Here is a 21891-nt window from a genome sequence, read left to right as displayed (position 1 = left end):
CATGCACCTGTAATCCCAGCTACTCAGGAGGCTGAGGCAGGAGAATCGCTTGAACCCGGGAGGCGGAGGTTGCAGTGAGCCAAGATCACGCCATTGCACTCCAGCCTGGGCAACAGAATGAGACTCTGTCTCAAAAAAAAAAAAAAAAAAAAATCTGCATGCCTATCTGCTTTGTCACAATCCCTACACCCTTGTTTTACACCACCCCAGGAACATTGGCTCTTGAAGAAATGAACCCTTGTCTAGCTTATTTACGACAATGCCTAGATCAGTGCCTGGTGCATAGCGAGCACGAAAAATGATCTGTTGACTGACTTGTTGGCCTGGCCCATTTTGGTTCATGTTACCTGGTACAAAGGTAGGCAACCAATAACAACTGCCGCAAATACTTCTGGTTTCCTCTCATTTCATAAAAATGTATGAAGCTTAGTTTTAAAATTTCATTTTTTTAAAGAATTTCCCATTTCTCTGGCACCTGCTTGTCTTTCAACATCCTCATGATGCAATTATACGTGTCTTTCATTTAACTTTTTGAGGCCTAATTTTCCTACAAACAGTGATCTGACTCAGCCCAGCCCTCCTTTCTGTGGCTACTTCGCATTCAGGGATGATCTGGTCACATCCTTCCTCAGTGCTAGTCACTTCTACATCTCCAACCTATTCTTCCTGGGTGTTCAGAATAAAGTTCTGATTAACCGTTCTTATTGGTTCTTCACCACTCTGTGAGGCACAATTTTTGTGTTCAGGTTGCAATTTTGTTTCTTTTTTTGAGAAGGGGTCACAATTCATCAGCCAGGCTAGAGTGCAGTGGCACAATCATGGCTCACGACAGCCCTGAACTCCAGGGCTCAAGCAATCCTCCCGCCTCAGCCTCCAGAGTATCTAGTATTACAGGTGCGTGTGCCACCATGCCTGGCTAGTTTTTTGTTTGTTGTTTTTGTAGAGACAGGGTCTTGCTGTGTTGCCCAGATGAGTCTTGAACTCCTGGCCTCAAGCAATCTCCTGCCTCACATGTTCCAGTTTATATTTGCATTTATATTTGGAAAATATCATCCATGCCCTCTACATGGGTCTTGAATTCTTGGCTTCAAGCAATCCTCCCACCTCACATGTTACAATTTATATTTAGAAAATATCATTCAAGTCCTCGATATCTTCTGGCATTCTATAACAAGCTCCCTCAATGAGTTACATTGTGTTTTGTTCTCATGTTATCTATATGCAAATGCTCATCACTCTCGATTTCCTCAATTTTTGTCCAAGGAGGTAGCTTCTTGAAATGCAGTGCTAATGCCACCATAGCCCTGTCCCTTCATACACTCATACATATGCTCATAAATAGAAAATCAAACAACTATACCATCAGAGCTGCTTCTCTTGAATAAAGTATTGTTTTAAAAACTGTGAGATTGGCCGGGCATGGTGGCTCACGCCTGTAATCCCAGCTACTAGAGAGGCTGAGGCAGGAGAATCGCTTGAATACAGGAAGCGGAGGTTGCAGTGAGCCAAGATCCTGCCACTGCACTCCAGCCGGGGTGACACAGCGAGACTTCATCTCAAAAAAATAAAAATAAAAATAAATAAATAAAAATTTTAAAAGAAAGGAAAAAATGTTGGAGAGGACGTAAAGTTGGAACTCTTGTTAACTGCTGGAAGAAATATAAAATGGTGCCGCTACCCTAGAAAACAGTATGGAGGTTCCTCAAAAATTAAAAATGGAATTACAATATGATCCAGCCATTCCATTTATGGGCACATACCAGAAAGAATCGGAAGCAGGCACTCGAACAGGTGTCTGTGTACCCATGTTCATGCAGCATTATTCACAATAGCCATTTGCCCATTGAAGCAACCCAAGTGTCCTTCAATGGGCAAATAGATAAAACAAAATATGGTATATACATACAACGGAACGTTATTTAGCTTTACAAAGGAAGGAAATTCTAACACCTGCTACACTGTGGATGAATCTTGAAGACATTATACTAAGCAAAATAAGCCAGTCACAAAAGGACAAATAGTGTGACTCCATTTACATGAGGTACCTAAAGTAGTCAAACTCATACAGACAGAAAGCAAATGGTGGTTGCCAGGGACTGGGGGATAGGGAATTATTTTTTAATGGGTATAGAATTTCAGTTTTGCAAGATGAAAAAAGATCTGGAGACAGATAGTGGTAATGGTTGCACAACACTGTGAATGTACTTAATGCCACTGAACTGTACACTTTAAAATGGTTAAAATGAGCTCCACGCCAGGGGCTCTAGGCACCATCAGACCTACCATGGACAAGCCAAGACAATGGTACCAACCTGAGTAAGTTAGATGGCCAGTCCTGGCACTACCACACCCTTGTGCTACACCAGTGGGGCTAAAGAAACCATGCTATGCATGAGGATGTTACTGAGTGGACTCTACTTTTACACAAAGTTATCAAGCAGATGAGCCACAACTAATATAGGTACAATTGATCATGTTGCTCATAGAAAATCCATAACTGTGGCCAGGCGCGGTGGCTCATGCCTGTAATCCCAGCACTCTGGGAGGCCGAGGCGGGAGGATCACCTGAGGTTGGGAGTTCAAGACCAGCCTGGCCAACATGGAGAAACCCCATCTCTACTAAAAGTACAAAATTAGCCGGGGTGGTGGTGCATGCCTGTTATCCCAGCTACTCAGGAGGCTGAGGCAGGAGAATCGCTTGAACCCGGGAGGCGAAGGTTGCGGTGAGCTGACATCATGCCATTGCACTCCATCCTGGGCAACAAAAGAGAAACTCTGTCTCAAAAAAAAAAGAAAATCCATAAGTGTAAAAACTATTTCTGTCATTCACATGTCAGGTTCAAAAATGAACTGTAAAGAAATATTACTATCAAGTTTGGGCACATTAAATGCCAAGATTATAAACTTGATGACTCAAGTTTCCTCGGCCAGAATGTTACAGATTCTGTGGAAGTAGTACACCTTGATGAGTTTCCTATAAATATTCCAGGGACCAAAAGAAACTTTGAACTAGTCAGACATGTTTCCTTGGTTGACTGTCCTGCCATGATATTTTGATGGCTACTTTGTTGAACGGTATAGCAGTGATGGATGTGACCTTTCTGTTGATAGCCAGCAATGAATCTTGTCCTCAACCTCAGACTCCTCTGAACACCTGGCTGCCATAGATATTAAGAAGCTGAAACATACTTTCATTCTGTAAAATAAAATTAATTTGGTAAAAGAAAGTAAGGCTAAAGAACAGTATGAACAGATCCTTTAATTGTATTAATATAAAGTAGAGTAGCAGAAGAGCCTCCTATTATTTTCATTTCTGCTAAGCTGAAATACAATCCTGAAGTTGTCCATGAGTATATAGCAAGGAAAATTTCAGTACCTCCAAGAGACTTTACTTCAGAACCCCAACTTATTGTTATTAGGTCGTTTGATGTTAACGAACCTGGCTGTGATATTGATGATATTAACAGGGAGAACAACTGGTGGCAGTATTTAAAAAGGTGTATTAAAGGTGGTCCAGGAGACAGGAGTCAGACTTGGTATTGTTCCCAAAAATAGTGAAGGAAAACTCATGTGTAAAACAATCATTTCCAAACTTGTATCACTTTTTGCAGAACACAATGATCCTCAGTACACTGCTCCAGGGAGTCTTATGGGAGTTGGAACAAAAGTTTACCCAACATTCATAGAATGGCAGGGCAGGTGCTTGGTGCAGTTGGAGCTGTACCTAAGATCGTCACAGGACCAGAAATGTCCTATTTACTGCTTAGACAGCTTCTAGGTGTATGTATAGAAGAAGGCAAAAAAACAAAAAAAGTACAAAAGCTGTCCATGAGCGAAGTTCTTATAGTAAACATACAATCTCTGTCTACAGGAAGAAGAGAGTGCAGTCAAAGATGATTTGGGTAAAATAGTTCTCACTAATCCTGTGTGCACAAAAGTAGGAGAAAAAAATTGCCCTTAGCCGAAGAGTTGAGAAACATTAGCATTTAATTCGTTGGGATCAGATAGGAAGAGGAGTGGCCATGAAGCCAACAGTAGATGACAAGTGAAGAATTACAGTTAAATAACACAGTTGGGCAAACTCAGAATTTATCTTAGTAACCTGAGGGTGTATTTTCAAAGCCAAATGAGGGAATACATTTCACAGCTCATTACCTTTGTAGAAACTGTCAGGTGATCCTCACTTTTTGTGATGAAAATTTAACTTCTTCTACTTAAAGAGTTGGATATATAATAATGTCAAAAATGGTATGTTGATCAATTTAATATACATTTTAGCAGACATTGATCATTGTTAAACACTTTCAGATTTGTACTTCAATGCGCTTTGAAATGAAACTGCTTGTTACAACAGGCCTTTGTTGTATCACACATACCGCTGGACCTATTTGAAATAAAGTTTTTATTTTAAAAAAGAAAAGAAAAGAAAAAAAAGAGAAGGTGGCCAGACATGGTGGCTCATGTCTGTAGTCCTAGAACTTTGGGAGGCCAAAGTGAGAGGATTGCTTGAGGCCAGAAGTTCGAGACCAGCCTAAACAACATGGTGAGAACCCGTCTCTATTTAAGTTAAAAAAAATTTAATAGTTAAAAAGGTAAGTTTTACGATATGTATGTGTGTGTGTATATAGATAGATAGATAGATAGATAGATAGATAGATAGATAGATAGATATATTTTTTTTTGAGACGGAGTTTCACTCATGTTGCCGAAGCTGGAGTGCAATGATACAATCTTGGTTCACCGCAACCTCCACCTCCTGACTTCAAGCAATTCTCCTGCCTCAGCCTCCCGAGTAACTGGGATTACAGGCATGCACCACCACATCTGGCTAGTTCTGTATTTTTAGTAGAGACGGAGTTTCTCCATGTTGGTCAGGCTGATCTTGAACTCCCAACCTCAGGTGATTTGCCCACCTCAGCCTCCCAAAGTGCTAGGGTTACAGGTGTGAGCCACCACACTCAACCATGATATGTATATTTTATCACAATTTTTTTAAAAATTCATCTCAGCCAGGTGCTGTGGCTCATGCTTGCAATTCCAGAACTTTGGGAGGCTGAGGCAGGTGGACCACTTGAGTCCAGGAGTTGGAGACCAGCCTGGCCAACATAGTGAAACTCCATCTCTACAAAAAATACAAAAATTAGCTGGGCATGGTGGTGTACACCTATAGTCCCAGCTACTCCCAGAGTCTGAGATGCAAGGATCGCCTGAGCTGGGGAGGTTGAGGATGCAGTGAGCCATGATCACACCACTGCACTCCAGCCTGGGCAACAGAGTGAGAACCTGTCTCAAAAAAAAAAAAAAAAAAGGCTGGGCACAGTGGCTCACGCCTGTAATCCCAGCACTTTGGGAGGCTGAGGCAGGTGGATCACGAGGTCAGGAGACTGAGACCAGCCTGGCCAACACTGTGAAACCCCATCTCTACTAAAAAAACAAAAATTAGCCAGGTGTGGTGGCAGGCACCTGTAATCCCAGCTCCTCAGGAGGCTGAGGCAGGAGAATCACTTGAACCCGGGAGGCAGAGGTTGCAGTGGGCCGAGATCGCACCACTGTACTCCAGCCTGAGGGACAGAGCGAGACTCCATCTCGGAAAAAAAAAAAAAAAAAAAATTTAATCTAGTTCTCCTTTCTAATCCTGTACCTGGATCTTGACATTTATCTAACTTTAGGGTCTGTAGGTCTTGTTCATCTTTCATTGAGAGAAATATTTATACACTTTACCTGAGCACTGAGACTCTGTGAGCAACTGGGGCCACTCTTGGGTTACCTTTCCCTGGAATGAAGGGCTAGTTATCATCATGTCAAGTCTCTGAGTAATATATCCAAACATGAATCTCCCAGGAATCTAGTTTAATTGGATTTACACTGAAGTTAGAGTGGGTGTTAGGGATGGGGCACAGTGGAGAGTGGTAATCTCAATCTCTCTTCTACATTTATTGGAAAATAACATCCACAGATAAGATGGCTTCTGGGATTGTCCAGTGCTCTCTGTCCCTACTTCTATTATTGCAAAGTTTAGTCTCCAAAGGAATCCAAAAGAAGTCAAATTAGATTTGTAGGGGAGAGAGAGAAAATTAAAAATTATGCAGCATGTACCAGATACTGCTATTGTTGCTTGACATTCATTACCTCATTTGATTTTCATAACAAACATGTTATCATCTTTGGACTAGGAGACAAATCTAGTTATTTTCTGACTCCATAGCCCAGGCTCATTCTATTCTATTATGCTCACAGTTGCCTAGAGTCCATTTCTGTCACTGCTTCCTCCTGGAAAAAGCTGTGTTACCCTAAAATCAAAAATCTATAGCCAAACTTTTATGTTGGCAGGCAAATGAGACTCCTGGCAGCAAGTTTACTCTTTGATGAAAGCACTTAATACTGATTCCCTGTTAAAATAGTTTGGGGAGGAGGGAGAGAAGGGGGAATGGCAGAAGAAAGTGCTTCTTTATCTCTGCATTCAGTACCTCCCTTGGCTCAAAAAAGAAAACAGAGCAACAAACTCATATAGATGAAAGAAATTAAACTTGATGCCTGAAAATCACTAAGCATAAATTTAGGCTTATATATTGTACTTTGCTACAAACAAACTAGACCTTTTTGACTTAATCATACCTAAATTGCTTTTCCAGGAGTATTGGTCATGGGATTATTTTGCTTTATTAGCTAGGAATAGACAAAGCAATAAGCAAATAAGATAACTACATACTCTGCTTCTATCAATCACTAATCAACTATCTCCCAACAAATGATCTGATTCTTCTTCCAAACAAGAAGACTTGTCTATCAAAATACTACTTTAAGGACATCAAATCCTTACAAATAAAATCTTAATACACATCAACAAATTTTATAAGACATCCAAGTTAGAAATCCGTGCAAATAAACTATTAGCTGCATGAAAACTTTCCAAAGGATTTTCATAATCTTTTATAGCTTATCTTAAATTGAAATTCACATTTTGTCACAAAAGCACTTCAGAGTTCTGTGTTTGCATTGTAAAATGTCTTCTGACACACTGGATTGGGGTAAAGTCAACAATTAGTTACTCAATAAACCAAATAAAATGTGATTATGGGGTGCTGAGGAGCTGCTTGTTACTCAATGGAGAAAATTATTGGCTGGGCACAGTGGCTCACGCCTGTAATCCCAGCACTTTGGGAGGCCGAGGTAGGCAGATCACTTGAGTTCAGGAGTTCCAGATCCTGGACAACATGGTGAAACCCCATCTCTACCAAAAAAAATAGCCAGGTGTGGTGGCACGTGCCTGTTGTCCCAGCTACTCGGGAGGTTGAGGTGGGAGAATCATTTGAATCTTGGAAGCAAAGGTTGCAGTGAGTCCAGATTGCACCACTGCATTCCAGCCTGGGTGACAGAGTAAGACCCTGTCTCAAAAAAAAAAAAAAAAAAAAAGAAAAGAAAATTATTTTATTTCTATCTGAGCTTTAGTTTTCTCATTTATAAAAGATAGTATATAACAAAATCATCTCTTAGTACATTTCAGTCTTTAAGTTTCTATCATTTGGTTATTCAGTAATACGATAAACCAAGATATAAAATAATTCCTATCTAATTGTTAGTATGTAATGACATAATGAGACAAAATTATTAACAGGGGTTTTCAGAGTAAATAACAATGATAAAATCTACTTCTCTTATTACTACTTTTCTAAATTATTATTTGATAACTAATATGCCTTAATATCATTAAATTCTCTGAAAAATATAAATATTATTCTGGCCTTTCATATAACTAATTTCACATTAAAACCTTAATTTCTTAAAGAAACACGTTTAGATTTGCCTTTTTTTTATTCGTGCAAATTTATGGGGTACATGTGCAATTCTGTTACATGCATAGGTGCATGTAGCAATCTAATAATGGACAAGTCAGCACTTTTAAAAACCTTTACTTATTTACAATTTGTTTTAATTTCTTTGACAAAATGATTTAACAAACGGCATCACAAGATCTAAAAATTTAATTTTAAGTTTTTCTTGTATTTTTAATACCCATAAGTTTTTAATAGTATAAATTGAGGTTCTCCTTGAAGTAAACCACATTCTTCTGGTTTTATTTTAAAATTTTGGATCAAAAGGAATTGTAAGTTTATATTATCCAAAAAAGAAAAAAGAAATGTAGTTTTGAGGTAGCAGATGGGAGGTTTAAAAATAATGCACTCATTTCCAAAAGATGCTGTAATAAGCATGTTTCAGCTTTATAATAAAACAATAAAAGAAATAGCATACCATGCAAATAAAATTCACATCTTCCTTTATAATAGGGCAAAATTTTTCTATCCTTCTCCTTTCTTTGGGGTCTATGTTTCTCCATGTTTCTAAAATAGTAGTAACTCAACTAAGCAGGGAAGATGGAAAATTATAGAATGTGTAGCATCTCTATATTTCTTACATACCTTGTATCAGATGAAATTAGTTTCTCATAAACCTTGTATCCGACAAAATATTTTTCTGCTATAGTTATATAAAATATTTATTTTTATGAGACCCACAGTAAACACCAAGCACCTAAAATGACAACCATCCTTCCCTAGTAACCATTTTATAGTTATCAACAATGCTGATCATTGTAGACTGTGGATCCTCTTTAATACTAAAAGGATTCAAATTCCATGGCAATACTACTTGTACAGTAAGAATGCTTTCAAATCCTTCAAATGTTTAGTTGTCACTAGGTCCAATTCTGATATCCTGCCTGATGCAAAATTTACATCAGTGCCTACTAAAAAGGGAACTAAATATAAGGATGTGTTGTCGCAGGGCACGGTGGTTCACACCTGTAATCCCAGCACTTTGGGAGGCTGAGGCGGACGGATAGCCTGAGGTCAGGAGTTTGAGACCAGCCTGACCAACATGGAGTAACCCTGTCTCTATTAAAAACACAAAATTACCCAGGTGTGGTGGCGCATGCCTGTAATCCCAGCTACTCGGGAGGCTGAGGCAGGAAAATCACTTGAACCCAGGAGGCGGAGGTTGCAGTGAGCCAAGATCGCACCATTGCACTCCAGCCTGGGCAACAAGAGCAAAACTCCGTCTCAAAAAAAAAAAAAAGAAAGGATGTGTTGAAGAACAAAATAAAATGTGGTTTATGTTCTGTAAAAGTAGTTACCAGCATCTACTAACATACAATCTATCTGTAATGCTATTAGGAACTTGTCTTTTAAAGAACCAATATACATATATTCCCTTTATTTCTGTTACTGATAAAGATGTGGGAATTCTATCCAAGTAGATTTTAATATTTTTACTTCTTTTATCTAACAAAGTATAGGCTGCTTTAGAAGTAAGAGGCTAGGCTGGACGCGGTGGCTCACGCCTGTAATCCCAGCACTTTGGGAGGCCGAGGTGGGCGGATCACAAGTTTAGGAGATCGAGACCATCCTGGCTAACACGGTGAAACCCCGTCTCTACTAAAAATACAAAAAAAATTAGCTGGGCGTGGTGGCGGGCGCCTGTAGTCCCAGCTACTCAGGAGGCTGAAGCAGGATAATGGTGTGAACCCAGGAGGCGGAGCTTGCAGTGAGCTAAGATCGCGCCACAGCACTCCAGCCTGGGCAACAGAGCCAGACTCCATCTCAAGAAAAAAAAAAAAAAGAAGAAGAAGAAGTAAGAGGCTTTCTTTACCTCCACCTTGATTTTCCAACATTTGTGATCTTGGTTCCTAAGATGCTCCTAGAAAAAGGTGAAACCTTTTTACGAATATGTACCCCTATATATGCTGCTCAAAAATCTACAGCTTTACCTTGCTCCTTCAGACTCAAGAAAACTTTGAGGTCATCTGGGCAATCCTTTCCTACTGTGGGAATCTCCTCTACAATATTCCTGACAGGTGGCTCACCAGCTTCTGCTTAAAGACTCCAAGCACAGGGTCCTCCCTGCTTCACAAGGTGTCCAATTCCACTCTCATATGTTAGAAAGTTCTTATTTTAAGGAGATATCTACTTCCTGCTGCCTCCACCCAGTAATCCAACTTCTGCCTTCTGAAGCCACATGAAATAAACTTAACTCCTCTTGTCAATAGAATTTTTCTTCAAATAAAGAGATGCAGATATTTTCACAATTCTTCCCATATCCTTTGAGCACTGTCTTTCTTAGACAAGTGCTCAAATTTATCAAAACCCTCTTTAAAACTGGGAGCTAGAAAGACTGCTCAAATATTCTGTAAGATTGAATGATACAGGGACATTATATTTTACTGAATTAGTCCTCATGTAACATTTCCCAGAAGAAAAGCTACTTTTTATTTCTCCCCACCTTTGAAGCCCCTTAAGAAAGGAACAGTTGGGCAGGGTGTGATGGCTCACGCCTGTAATCCCAGCACTTTGGGAGGCCGAAGTGGGTGGATCGCTTAGTCCAGGAGTTCAAGACCAGCCTGGTCAACATGGTAAAACACTATCTGTACTGAAAATACAAAAATTAGCCAGCGTGGTGGCATGCACATGTAATCCCAGCTACTTGGGAAGCTGAGGCCAGAGAAATTGCTTGAACCCAGAAGGCAGAGGTTGCAGTGAGCCATGATTATGCCACTGCACTCCAGCCTGGGCGACAGAGCAAAACTCCATCTCAAAAAAAAAAAAAAAAAAAAGAAAAGAAAAGTTAATGGGGCCCCTGACTGGAAAGAAGGACCTTCTGTGAGTCCCCTCACTCTGCTAGAAATCTGGTTATCAGGCTCAGAAATCAACAAGGTAGACTTCAGGATTAATTGGTTGGAGCCCTGATATTTCATGAAGACAAATTAGTACATTATCAAGCACAGATTATTTTTATTGACTAGTGGTCATTTTAATAAACAAAGAATCCACTAATTCCTTCTTATAAGTAGAAGTTAATTTAATATTTTATCACCTTTCTTATTTCCAAAAATGTCTAAATCAGTCTTCTCTTATTTATTCTCTTTTTTCCACAATGACAAACTATGTAGTCCACTATAGCAAGCTATCTCTACCATATAGAAGAAATGAAATCTAATCCTTTTGGTACCTGGGGAGCTCCTCAGTGAATCCTTTGCTATCACCATCTTGGATAACTCTCTAATGCTGCTTCCAAAAAGGCAGTGGTTGCTGCATTTTACAATCCCACCAACAAGGGTTCCAATTTCTCCACATTCTCACCAACACTGGTTATTTTCTGGTGTGTATGTTTTTGGTTTTGTTTTTATTTTAATAGTAGCCATCCTAACAGATATAAGGTGATATTTCATTTTGGTTTAGTTTCACATTTCTCTGATGCAAAGAGAGAGAGGTTTTGCCTTCAAGTCTTCCACCTTTTGTTTCATGTTCTTTCCCATCCCTTATTCTTCCTTCTTCTCTAGCAGCATACCTTCTCCCATTCCAACTACTGTGATCCCTAACACAGAGATCAATGGCACAGATTTACTAGAATATACAGGAACTTGAGGATATATACTACATATCCCTGAGGGAAATCACTGGCCATCTTTAAATCACTGATTTAAAGCCATCAATGGTCACTATTGTCCTTATTAGTCCATGTTTCTTCTCCTCCCCATAATAAACTCAATTCTAAGTTAATAAATATAAGTATGCTTATTTTTGTGCTCCTACAGCCTGTTAAAAAATTCTTTTTTTCCAAGGCTTTTCTCTACCTCCTTGGTCTCAAATCATAACTTTGGCCCTGGTAGCCATGTGACCTGCTGATTTAGATGGTGTCCTGTGCGCTCTTCGTCTAAGAATTTCTAACAAACTAGTCATCAGGTACCACTTTAGCTAAACCTTCATTTTGATCTTCCTATTCAGGATGCCTTTCTCCCAGCTACCTTTATTTCCAGTCTTCTAACACTTAAGGATTTTCTAGTAAGCTGAGAACCTCAGGCTTCAGCTCATCTAAGACTTGGGGATTTTTCCCTCAAATCCCTTTTGAGTCCTTTCTGAACTTTCCATTTTACCACAGTATAATAATTGTATAAGGGCACCCTCCATGCACAACAACTTCTTTATGAGAGTATTGTTTTCTTGCAAATAAGTATACATTACTTTTTCCTTAGAAGCAAATGTGATTTTTTTAAGATGGCGGAAGGCACCGAACCGTAATCTATTACATAGAATCCATGCCCTAAACACTTTGAGGGAAATAAAAATACACAAAATATGGTTCCTGCCCTCAGAGAGTTTATGCTGTATTTGAGATGATGAAGTATATAATATTAATAATTAAAAAAATAACTCTCTCCTCCTGCAGCCCAAGATGCTGAAAGGAAAGAAGGCCAAGGGAAAGAAGGTGGCTCCGGCCCCTGCTGTCGTGAAGAAGCAGGAGGCTAAGAAAGTGGTGAATCCCCTGTTTGAGAAAAGGCCTAAGAATTTTGGCATTGGACAGGACATCCAGCCCAAAAGAGACCTCGCCCGCTTTGTGAAATGGCCCCGCTATATCAGGTTGCAGCGGCAGACAGCCATCCTCTATAAGCGGCTGAAAGTGCCTCCTGCGATTAACCAGTTCACCCAGGCGCTGGACCGCCAAACAGCTACTCAGCTGCTTAAGCTGGCCCACAAGTACAGACCAGAAACAAAGCAAGAGAAGAAGCAGAGACTGTTGGCCCGGGTCGAGAAGAAAGCTGCTGGCAAAGGGGACATCCCCACCAAGAGACCACCTGTCCTTTGAGCAGGAGTTAACACCGTCACCACCTTGGTGGAGAACAAGAAAGCTCAGCTGGTGGTGATTGCACACGACGTGGATCCCATCGAGCTGGCTGTCTTCTTGCCTGCCCTATGTCGTAAAATGGGGGTTTATCAAGAGGAAGGCAAGACTGGGACGTCTAGTCCACAGGAAGACCTGCACCACTGTCGCCTTCACACAGGTGAACTCAGAAGACAAAGGCGCTTTGGCTAAGCTGGTGGAAGCTATCAGGACCAATTACAATGACAGATACGATGAGATCCGCCGTCACTGGGGTGGCAACGTCCTGGGTCCTAAGTCTGTGGCTCGTATCGCCAAGCTCGAAAAGGCAAAGGCTAAAGAACTTGCCACTAAACTGGGTTAAATGTACACTGTTGAGTTTTCTGTACATAAAAATAATTAAAATAATACAAATTTTCCTTCAAAAAAATATATTGGGTAGTACATAATATGTGTCCTCTGTAATGACTCACTAATCATTAATGATCATATAATGATCATACATGGAGGATGTCAGGAGACTGCAGCATTTGAGACAGGCTTTGCCTAACCCCTTAAGATTTCAGCTAAGTTCAGAATATGTGTAAATTCATGGAGAACGCTCTGTGGTCAAAAAGGAGAGGTACCAGCAAATGCAGGGAGGTGAGATGCTCCAGACATGGTCTGGATATGACAATCCCAGGGTCACACAGAAAGTGATCCCCTTCCAACTGAACTGCCTACCCATGACAGTGGTGCTACTCATTCTTTACGCAGAAGTGGCCACTGATTGGAACAGAGTGGGCCTGACCCAAGGGCAGCTTCTCCACAGCCTGCGTCTTGACCCATGGAGTGGACTTACTCAAAGGACTTTTCCTACTGGGGCAATGGAAATTAGTCCAGACTATCTCCCTCCAGAATTTATAGTAGAGAATGCAGAGAGGATTGGTGAGAGCGAGAAAGGAAGAGAGCAACCCCCTAAGAAGACACCAGAAAACAAAGCCTGGGTCCTGGGTATTTATAATAAACCCCTTTATCTTAAAATTATCTGAGTGAATCTCTTCCTTGCAAACAAAAAAGCCTGATGTAACATATTTTAAGAACAAGTAATACACAAGCCTACCCTGAATAGAGGGTTTATCGAGGGGAGTAGCAGAAGGTAATTTTGAAACAGTTTGAGGTCTTTACATGTGAAGAACTTTGAAGGTCAACTATATATTTTTGTCTTTTTTATCTAATCTATGCTTGAACTTAGCCAAAAGGCTGACAAGTGATTTTTAATCTAATCTTACTTTAATTTTGCCATTGCATATTTAACAAAATTTAAACCAAAACAGTACCTATCAGATTAAATAGAAATAAATTAATTTGCAAGATATATATGTGACTTGAACAGCAGGAATAAAAATGTTTGATTTTGGCCAGGTGTGATGGCTCACACCTGTAATCCCAGCACTTTGGGAGACCAAGGTGGGCGGATCACTTGATGCCAGGAGTTGGAGACCAGCCTGGCCAACATGGCGAATCCCCATCTCTACTAAATATACAAAAATTAGCCAGGCCTGGAGGCGCGTGTCTGTAATCCCAGCTACTAGGGAGGCTGAGACATGAGAATCACCTGAACCTGGGAGGTGGAGGCTGCACTGAGCCGAGATCGTGCCACTGCACTCCAGCCTGTGCGACAAAGTGAGACTCCATCTCAAAAAAAAAAAAAAAAAAAAAAAATTTGATTTTACTCTTATTTGTCACAGATGACCAAAGGCATTAAAAATTCTGGTGGTGTCTGGGCACGGAGGCTCACACCTATAATCCCAACACTTTAGGAGGCTGAGGTGGGCAGGACGTCAGGAGATTCAGACCATCCTGGCCAACACGGTGAAACTCCGTCTCTACTAAAAATACAAAAATTAGCTGGGCGTGGTGGTGCACGCCTGTAATCCCAGCTACTTGGGAGGCTGAGGCAGGAGAATCACTTAAACCGGAAGGCAGAGGTTGCAGTGAGCCAAGATCACGCTACTGCACTCCAGCCCGGGAGACAAAGCAAGACTCCATCTCAGAAAGAAAAAAAAAATATTCTGGTGGTTAGTTGATATAACAAGCTGATGCTTTCTAAATCTTTTCTTTTTTCACACACAAAATGATGGTGATCTATACCCACACCTCATATTGCCATATATTTTTACACACAGTGAAGGATGAATTTAGTTATTTTTTTTTTTACTTTTTTTTTTTTCATCAAACCTGTCAGCAGAAAGTAGAAGGATGGATTTTGTAAACCAAAATGTTTTGGTCAACATTATAAAAAGTTTATAGGATATCTCAAAATAGGCTGTGCGTGGTGGCTCATGCCTGTAATCCCAGCAATTTAGGAGGCTGAGGTGGCCGGATCACTTGAGGCCAGGAGTTCAAGACTAGCCTGGCCAACATGGCAAAACCCCGTCTCTACAAAAAAATACAAAAATTCACCAGGCATAGTGGCACGTGCCTGTAATCCCAGCTACTCAGGAGGCTGAGGCATGAGAATCACTAGAACCCAGCAGGCAGAGGCTGCAGTGAGCCAAGATCACACTGCTGCACTCCAGCCTGGGCAACAAAGCAAGAGACTGTCTCAAAAAAATAAAAATAAAAAGCAACACCAGGCTGGCATAGTGGTTCACACCTAATCCCAGCACTTTGTGGGGCTGAGGCAGGAGGATTGCTGGAGCTCAGAAGTTCAAGGTTATGGTGAGCTATGATTGTGCCCACTACACTCCAGCCTGGGCAACAGAGCAAGATCCTGTCTCTTTAAAAAAACAAAAAGGCTGGGCGCAGTGGCTCACGCTTGTAATCCGGCACTTTGGGAGGCCGAGGCGGGTGGATCACGAGGTCAGGAGTTTGAGACTAGCCTGACCAACATGGTGAAACCCCGTCTCTATTAAAAATACAGAAATTAGCTGGGTGTGGTGGCGGGCTTCTGTCACCCAGCTACTCGAGAGGCTGAGGCAGGAGAATCACTTGAACCCAGGAGGCAGCGGTTGCAGTGAGCCGAGATCATGCTACTGCACTCCAGCCTGGGCGACAGAGCAAGACTCCGTCTCAAAAAAAAAAAGGAAAAAAAGGAAAATAAATAAATAAATAAATAAATAAATAAACAAAAAGAAAAAAAAGCCACTACTGCCAAGAGCTTCACCCATTCATTGAGGGTCATTGGAAGGGTTGTTAATAATCCAAACTGAGGCACACATATTAAGGATCATGGGGAGGTAGCAAAAGAAGCACCAAGAGTAAGCAGTGAAAAAGGTTAAATATTCCCACCAACAACCCAGATGTACAAACTCTTCCATCATTTGCATTCACAGCCTGCAATCTCACAGAACCTTCCAAATGGATTTTCTCTAGAGCAAGCAGCTGTTTCACCAAAGCTGCATTAAAGTGACTTGCTATAATACAATTTTAAAGACTCCCTCTGTTCCCATACTTCTGGTATTTTCCTCTTGTTTTATTTTATTGGCCACAGCATCAAACTGAGTAAACATTTTCCAGCTCAACCACAAAGTACTGTTAGCTTTGTCTATCAACACTTATAATCGCTCTTAAGAGGAAATATATTTTTCTGTAAGACCAAATGAGAATCTTTCATGAGAATTAGTGTGCACCACTTGGAAAATTTTCAGAAAGGATAAAATAAATCCAATCAAATCTGTTCATAAAGCAAAATAAGATGATTAGCTCTGCATTTTTATCCATTAAATTAAAAGTGTAGGGCCAGAAATGGTGGCTCATGCCTCTAATCCCAGCACTTGGAGAGGCTAAGGTGGGCAGATTGCTTGAGCCCAAGAGTTTAAGACCAGCCCGGGCCGGGCGCGGTGGCTCACGCTTGTAATCCCAGCACTTTGGGAGGCCGAGGCGGGCGGATCATGAGGTCAGGAGATCGAGACCATCCTGGCTAACATAGTGAAACCCCGTCTCTACTACAAATACAAAAAATTAGCCGGGAGTGGTGGCAGGCGCCGGTAGGAGGCTGAGGCAGGAGAATGGCGTGAACCTGGGAGGCAGAGCTTGCAGTGAGCCGAGATCGCGCCACTGCACTCCGGCCTGGGCGACAGAGCTAGACTCTGTCTGAAAAAAAAAAAAAAAAAAAAAAAAAAAATCAGTCAGGGTGGTGGCACGTGCCTGTAGTCCCAATTTCTTGGAAGGCTGAGGTGGGAGGATCGATTAAGGCTGGGAGATCGAGGCTGTGGTGAGCCATGATCGCACCACTGTACTGCAAGCGAGACCTGGTCTCAAAAAAAAAAACCATATTAAGTGCCATTGTTTATAGGAGTTTACGCTTTTAACATACTCGTTTAAGTATGCCATATGTATTTGTAGAAGCATTGCTTATCACAAGAAAAGACTGGAAACAACCAAAATGTCCATCAGTAGGTAGAGTTTACTCATACCATGAATGGATACTAAGCAGGTAGTTTAGCTTTAGTTCATGTATTTTCACTATTGTATAGTATGCCAGAGTATGAGTATACCACAATACGTTTTAAAAATATATCAACATAAGCCAGGCGCGGTGGCTCACGCCTGTAATCCCAACACTTTGGGAGGCTGAGGCGGTCGGATCACGAGGTCAGGAGATCGAGACCATCCTGGCTAACATGGTGAAACCCCGTCTCTACTAAAAATACAAAAAATTAGCTGGACGTGGTGGCGGGTGTCTGTAGTCCCAGCTATTCGGGAGGCTGAGGCAGGAGAATGGCGTGAACCCAGGAGGCAGAGCTTGCAGTGAGCCGATCGCGCCACTGCATTCCAACCTGGGTGACAGAGCGAGACTCCGTCTCAAAAAATAAATAAATAAATAAATAATATATCAACATAAATAGATTTCATAACGTAAGTTGAAGACAAAAAGCAAATCACCAAAATGCCAATAGTATGCTATCAAGAAATGTAAAAACATGAGAAACAACTATATTTGTTGTTAGTATACATTCATATGAAGTACAAGTTCAAAGAAATGCATGGGAATGATGAGAGTTGTTACCTGGAGAGTTAAGGGAGGATACACTTGGAAAGAGATATTGGGTTAAACCGCATGACGCTGCCAATGTTTATGCATTTATGACATAGAAAAACACCAATCTCATGTTCCAACCCAACATATAAGTCGTGTTCCATTATGTTAAATAGGTTTTATTTCTTAAGCTAAGAGGTGAATACACATGTGTTCACATGAATGCGTGTGGCTCCACAAACTAACCCTGTGACCCTAGAAAAGCTATTTAGGCCAGGCGAGGTGGCTCACGCCTATAATCCCGGCACTTTGGGAGGCCAATGCGGGGGGAATCACGAGGTCAGGAGCTCGAGACCAGCCTGGCCAACATAGTGAAACCTCATCTCTACTAAAAACACAAAAATTAGCCAGGCATGGTGGTGCACGCCTGTAGTCCCAGCTACTTGGGAGGCTGAAGCAAGAGAATCACTTGAACTTGGGAGGTGGAGGCTGTGGTGAGGCGAGATCGAGACACTGCACTCCAGCCTGGGCAACAGAGTGAGACTCCGTCTCAAAAAGAAAAAAGAAAAGAAAAGCTATTTATTCTGATTTTTTGTTTTTTGTTTTTTTTGAGATGAAGTCTCACTCTTGTCACCCAGGCTGGAGTGCAGTGGTGCAATCTCAGCTCACTGCAACCTCCACCTCCCAGATTCAAGAGATCCTCCTGCCTCAGCCTCCTGAGTAGCTGGGATTACAGGCACCTGCCACCATGCCCAGCTAATTTTTGTATTTTTGGTAGAGACAGGGGGTTTCACCATGTTGGCCAGACTGATCTCAAACTCCTGACCTCAGGTGATCCACCCATCTCGGCCTCCCAAAGTGCTGCAATTACAGGCGTGAGCCACCAAGCCCAGCCTTTAATCTGGTTTCTTCACCTGTAGCATGGGGATAAAAATAATATATATCTCACAGGGGTATACTAAGGATCAAATAAGTTAATATATGTAAAGGACTTAAAGAGTGCCTGGCACATAGGTAAGCATTATTTGATTCCATTACTATTGTTTGTATAGCTGTTTGTATAGTTGGAAAATATTTTATGAAAATATGTTTCAGTTTCTTATGGAAAAAGGTAAATAGAAACAAAAGTAAAGAGAATAGTATAATGATATATAAACAAAAGTAGAGAGAATAATATAATGACTCAAATCATTTTGCCTTCACAATTAGCAAATCATGGCCAGCGTTTCACTTCTATTCCCATCCCCTTTCCAGAAACACATATGAGATTATTTTGAAAAAAATCCTAGATTTTATCAGTAAGCATTTCAATATATATCTTAAAATATAAAGACTTCTAAAAACTTAACCCAGGCTGGGCGCGGTGGCTCACACCTGTAATTCCAGCACTTTGGGAGGCCGAGACTGGCGGATCACGGGGTCAGGAGTTCGAGACTAGCCTGGCCAATATGGTGAAACCCTGTCTCTACTAAAAATACAAAAACTAGCCGGGCATGGTGGCATGCACCTGTTGTCCCAGCTACTCGGGAGGCGGAGGCAGGAGAACCACTTGATCCCTGGAGGTAGAGGTTGCAGTGAGCCAAGATCAAGCCACTGCACTCCAACCTGGGCAACAGAGTGAGACTCTGTCTCAAAAAAAAAAAAAAACAAATACTGTTATCACACTTTAAAAATTAACAATTTCTTAATATTATCAAAAATAGTCACTGTTAAAATTTGTTGCTTGTGTCATAAATACTTATAAGTAAGCTTTATGTTGCAGTATTTATAAGTAGACAGCTTGATGAATTTTTATAAAATGAACATACTTATGTAATAAGCACCTGGAAAAAAAAATAGAGTCTGTGTGTTTTTTATGATTTTTAAAAATCAGGATGCAAATAAGGCCATGCTTTACACTTGATTGACAATCTCTTTCATAGTATTAATAATTAATATTAAAATAATGAAGAATATGAGCTTATTTCTGTTTTTTAGACAACTTGTTTTTTTTCTTTCTGAAGGAATATATAAAACACGATTAGTTACCATTGACAGTGGAAATGGAAGTCAGAAATTCAATAAGGAAAGTTTACTTTTCAGCTGGGTGTGGTGGCTCATGCTTGTAATCCCAGGACTTTGGGAGGCCAAGGTAGGCAGGTCACCTAAGGTCTGGAGTTCACGAGCAGCCTGGCCAACATGGTGAAACCCCGTCTCTACTAAAAATACAAAAATTAGCTAGGTGTGGTGGCAGGCAGAGATCCCTTGAGCCTAGGAGTTTGAGAGTTTGAGACCAGCCTAGGCAACATGGTGAAACCCCTTCCCTACAAAAAATTATCCAGGCATGGTGATGTGCACCTGCAGTCCCAGCTACTTGGTAGGCTGAGGCACAATAATCACTTGAGCACAGGAGGTGGAGGCTGCGGTGAGCTGTGATCACACCACTGCACTCCAGCCTGAGTGATGAGAGTAAGACCTTGTCTCAAAAAATAATATTTTTTTAAGAAAGAAAATACTATCAAAAATTAAAAATGGGTTCAACTTATGGTCATTAAAGTATAACAAATAGTTATATAATTTATATGGTTATGCTTTGTGTCCTCACCCAAATCTTATCTTGAATTGTAATCCTGATAATCCCCACATGTCAAGGGAGAGACCTAGTGGCAGATGATTGGATCATGGGGGCAGTGTCCCTCATGCTGTTCTCATGATAGTGACTGACTTCTCACGAGATCGGATGGTTTTATGCATGTCTAACAGTTCCTCCTTCACACACTTGCTCTCTCTCCCCTTCCGCCATGACTGTAAGTTTCCTGATGCCTCCCCCGGCCATTTGGAACTGAGTCAATTAAATCTCTTTCCTTTATAAATTACCCAGTCTCGGTAGTATCTTCATAGCAGTGTAAGAACAGACTAATCCAATAATTATATGCTATTGTTCTACATATGAATCATATTATACATTAAATTAATATTATACTATACAGAGTTACCTATATTCTACAGCTAACTCAACATATATTAGAATTCACTTGTTTCTTTCATAATTATAATTATTTTCTACCATAATCACTGTGTCTTTGTTACTTAGGTTTCCAGCCCTTGGTCTAATTGAAACAAAAGCGTCTTACTGGTGTGCCAGCAATAGAATTTAAAAATCTTTAGACTGCGATATTGTAGTTTTGCAGACCTTAATGGCGTTGCCCTTGACTGGAGATGCACAAGCAAATTCATTTCCTGTCAGCCTTGCTGAGGATAATGGGCTTTCCCAGTGCTGCAGAGTTTTCACTGACTTCTTTTTTTTTTTCTGAGACAGAGTCTCACTCTGTCACCCAGGCTAGAGTGCAGTGGCGCAATCTTAGCACCGCAACTCAGCCCCCCAAGTAACTGGGACTACAAGCGTGCACCACCAGCCTGGCTAATTTTTGTATTTTTAGTAGAGACAGGGTTTCACCATGTTTCCCAAGCTGGTCTTGAACTCCTGACTTCAGATGATCCGCCCACCTCGGCCTCCCAAAGTGCTAGGATTACAGGTGTGAACCACCACACCTGGCTCACTGGCTTCTATTGACAGTGCAGTGGAGGGGGCTCTGAGCACAATGCCATCTTCTGGCAGAGTTCCTGGAAAAAGGAAATAATGATGCCCTGCAAGAATCCCCTTGTTTCTGGAAACCAGAATGTCAGGCTCTATCATAAAGGTTTCATTTTCCTCCTACTTTAGGATATGTTCAGGTGAAGGCAAGAAGACAACTGAACAGTCCTGAAATTAAAATGTGTGTGAATGTGTCCATAAAACATTTAGAGTACTCCACATTCCAGAACTTTGAGGAAAGTGGTAAATCCGGTGATAATATCTGAGGAGTCCTCTCATACATTTGTATAATTGAGATCATTGTGTAAGTAAATAAGAAGAAAATGAGAAATCTATGTACTTCTTTGTCAATAAAAATAAAGTGGCCTTTTTTTTTCTTTTTTTAGAGATGGAGTCCCGCTCTGTCACCCAGGCTGGAGTGCAGTGGCGCGATCTAGGCTCACCACGAGCTCCGTCTCCCGGGTTCACGCCATTATCCTGCCTCAGCCTCCCAAGTAACTGGGACTACAGGCGCCCATCACCACGCCCGGCTAATTTTTTCTATTTTTCAGTAGAGATGGGGTTTCACCATGTTAGCCAGGATGGTCTCGATCTCCTGACCTTGTGATCTGCCCGCCTCAGCCTCCCAAAGTGCTGGGATTACAGGCGTGAGCCACCGCACCCGGCCAAAGTGGCTTTTTTTTAAAAAGCGGAATTATCCAAA

General features: G+C 41.1%; 1 protein-coding gene and 2 pseudogenes across 14 annotated transcripts in view; 2 read left to right on the top strand and 1 right to left on the bottom strand.

Annotated features, from left to right (window-relative positions):
- Positions 1–21891, bottom strand: part of ANK2 (ankyrin 2) — a 678765-nt gene that overhangs the window by 576179 nt on the left and 80695 nt on the right. The gene's annotated exons all lie outside the window — the stretch shown is intronic.
- LOC101133144 (eukaryotic translation initiation factor 2 subunit 3, X-linked-like) lies at positions 2388–4049 on the top strand (annotated as a pseudogene).
- Positions 12210–13081, top strand: LOC101132020 (large ribosomal subunit protein eL8-like; annotated as a pseudogene).

This window comes from Gorilla gorilla, chromosome 3, assembly GCF_029281585.2.
Source record: "Gorilla gorilla gorilla isolate KB3781 chromosome 3, NHGRI_mGorGor1-v2.1_pri, whole genome shotgun sequence".
Taxonomy (NCBI): Eukaryota; Metazoa; Chordata; class Mammalia; order Primates; family Hominidae; genus Gorilla; species Gorilla gorilla.
Note: the sequence above shows the minus strand (reverse complement) of the source record. Positions and strands in the feature narration are given on the sequence as shown.